Below are 2905 nucleotides of genomic sequence, written 5' to 3'. Positions count from 1 at the left end.
TACAGTATATTAAAAGGAGCCAAATAGAATGTCTAGAACCCAAAATACATTATGTGTATTGACAAACTTGTCTGCAGATCAAACACCACAGAAAAAGTATCAGTGAGCTTACAGACATAATAGAACTTATTCATACAGAAGCGCAGAGGGAAAAAAGATACTGAAACAAATACATATCTAGCTTTGGTGAACAGTAGGATGACCCTAAGAACTCTAACAATAGTGTTATTAGAGTTCCAGAAAGGAGGTAGAGGGAAATCGAAGATATAATGGACTAACATTTTCCAAATTTGTTCAAAACTATAAGGCCACATGCCCTAGAAGCTCAAAAAGTTCCAATAAGGAAAAAAGCAAAGCAAAAACATGTAGTTCAAATTTTATAAAATCATTGTTATAATGAAAATTTTAAAAGCAGTCAGAGAAAAGATTAAATTCAGGGGAATAAATATAAGAAAGTTGTTGGCTTTGTATCAGAAACAATGCAAACCAAAATATATTGGAACAATACCTTTACAAAGTTGAAAAATCTGTCAGCCTAGAATTCTATATCCAGAAAAATCCCCCAGAAATGAAGCTAAAATATGTTGAGGAAAATAAAAACTTGGAGAATTCATCACCCAAATATCTGAAGAAACCAAAGATTCTTCAGGCTGAAGAAAGAGTAAACCAGAGTTTCACTAATAAAAAATAACTGTGAATAGTAACTGTGGGTAAATAAAATAAATTCTTTCATTTTTAAATTTCTTTAAAATATATTTTATTGTTTAAAATAAAAAATAATATATTTGTGGGGTTTATGACATACATAGATGTAGATTATTTGACAATAAAAGTATAAAGAAGAGGAGGGTATAATAGAAATGTACTGTTATACATTTCTTACATTAAAACTGAAGAGGCATAATATTACTTGAAGAAAGACTGTGATAAGATGCATATTGCAAATCCTAGAGCTCTGACTGTATAAACTTAAAAGTTATAGCTAGTAAGACCATGGTAGAGAAAAACTGAATAATGAAAGTATTTAAATAGTCAAAAAGAATGCAGGGACAAAGAACAAAAAATATGGGACACTCTCTTTCTTGGTGCTGCCTACGAAGGTGGCAGCCATTTCCTTGGCATCATGGCCGCCCTCAGACCTCTCACGAAGCCAAAGATAATCAAAAAGAGGACCAAGAAGTCCATCTAACACCAGTCAGACCGATATGTCAAAGTTATATGGAACTGGCAGAAACCTAGGGGCATTGACAATAGGACTTGCAGAAGATTCAGGGGCCAGATCTTGATGCCCAGCATTGATTATCGGAGAAATAAGAAAACAAAGCACATGCTGTCCAGTGGCTTCTGGGAGTTCCCGGTCCACAATGTAAAGAAAATTGAAATGCTGCTGATGTGCAACAAATCTTACTGTGCTGAGATTGCTCACAACGTCTCCTCTAAGAACCACAAAACCATTGTGGAAAGAGCAGCCTAGCTGGTCATCAGAGTCACCAATCCCAACGCCAGGCTGCACAGCAAAGAAAATGAATAGACAGCTTGTGTGCACATTGTATTTGTTTTAATAAAACCATAAAACTCAAAAAAAATGTATATGGGACAAATTGAAAACAAATAGGCAAATCATACTTTAAAACAACCATGTAAATTATTAGATTAATTATAAATGCTCTAAACTTTCCAAATAAAAGCCAAAGAATATTATACTGGATTTAAAAGCTAAATCCAATTGTATGTCATCTAGAGGAAGTACATTTTAAATATGAAGTTACGGATTGTCTAACAGTAAAATGATGGGAAAATATACAGAGAAGTCCTCACAACCAGGAATATTAACAAAGATGAGAAGAAGCATTTCATAATAAAAGTGTAAGTTCAACATGAAAATATAATAATTCTGAATATGTATCTAATAACATTCATAAATCTATGAAGCAAAAACTGAAAAATACTGTAAACAAAATTAGACAAATCTACAATTATAGGTGAAATTTCTGCAGAAAATTACTAAGGAGATCGAAGACTTGAATAAAATATCAATCAGCAGGACATAACTGAAATCATAGAATAATTCACCCAACAACGGAACAAAGTTCCAAGAGCACATTCAACAAGTGGAACATAAAATAAAATTAATTAAGGCTTAAGTGATAAAAAGAAACTGAACAGTTGTTTGGGACACCTTCCATATGATTTCACATTAAATGGAGGCATATTGTATAAATGACTCCTTAGTGGTTATCCAGACTATCAAGTACACACATCACTTATTAAAGATAATAGAAAGCAATTTCAGTTTGAAAGCAGGACTTTCTGTCTACTTAATACTACAGCAGTATTGAGTACATTACTTGGAAATGCCCTATAATTAATTTTCCATTCCTTAACTGGAGGAGAATATTGTCTCCACTGTGGATGCCTCGGATACCTTGTAATTTTATGTAAGAATTTCAAGGGATTTTATGCCATTTTTAGCTTGTCACCTGTGTGTAATTATCCCAGAAAACATAATCTCTTTTCCCTAAAACTCACTGTTTATCTACTAATTATGTTTAACTAATTACTATACCTTACTACTTCCCCACTGAAGAACAGGCTTAGACATATACATCCTCTTGATTATGTGATTTTTAGAATGGATGGTTTGTTTGGTATACTCCCTAGCAACATCTCCGTGGGCTGTAAGTTAACATTAATTTTGGGCAGTTCATTGTGATGGTGTTAATTTTTTATTATAGCCTATTTAGTAGTTTTATCCTCTAAGATCACAAAGATTTTCTCTATTTTCTTAAACAAATTGTGGTATATCCAAACAATAAAATGAAACAAACTACTAGACACAATGTTTGTGAATCTCAAAAAATGTGCTGAGCTACCTAGGACACAAAAGAACACATACCATATGAAC

The 2905-nt window shown here is 32.8% G+C and overlaps 1 pseudogene; it reads left to right on the top strand.

The window, feature by feature from the left end:
• The first annotated feature begins 1123 nt into the window (after positions 1–1123).
• Positions 1124–1531, top strand: LOC117200541 (putative 60S ribosomal protein L32'; annotated as a pseudogene).
• Positions 1532–2905: the final 1374 nt, after the last annotated feature.

Source organism: Orcinus orca, chromosome 3, assembly GCF_937001465.1.
Source record: "Orcinus orca chromosome 3, mOrcOrc1.1, whole genome shotgun sequence".
Taxonomy (NCBI): Eukaryota; Metazoa; Chordata; class Mammalia; order Artiodactyla; family Delphinidae; genus Orcinus; species Orcinus orca.
Note: the sequence above shows the minus strand (reverse complement) of the source record. Positions and strands in the feature narration are given on the sequence as shown.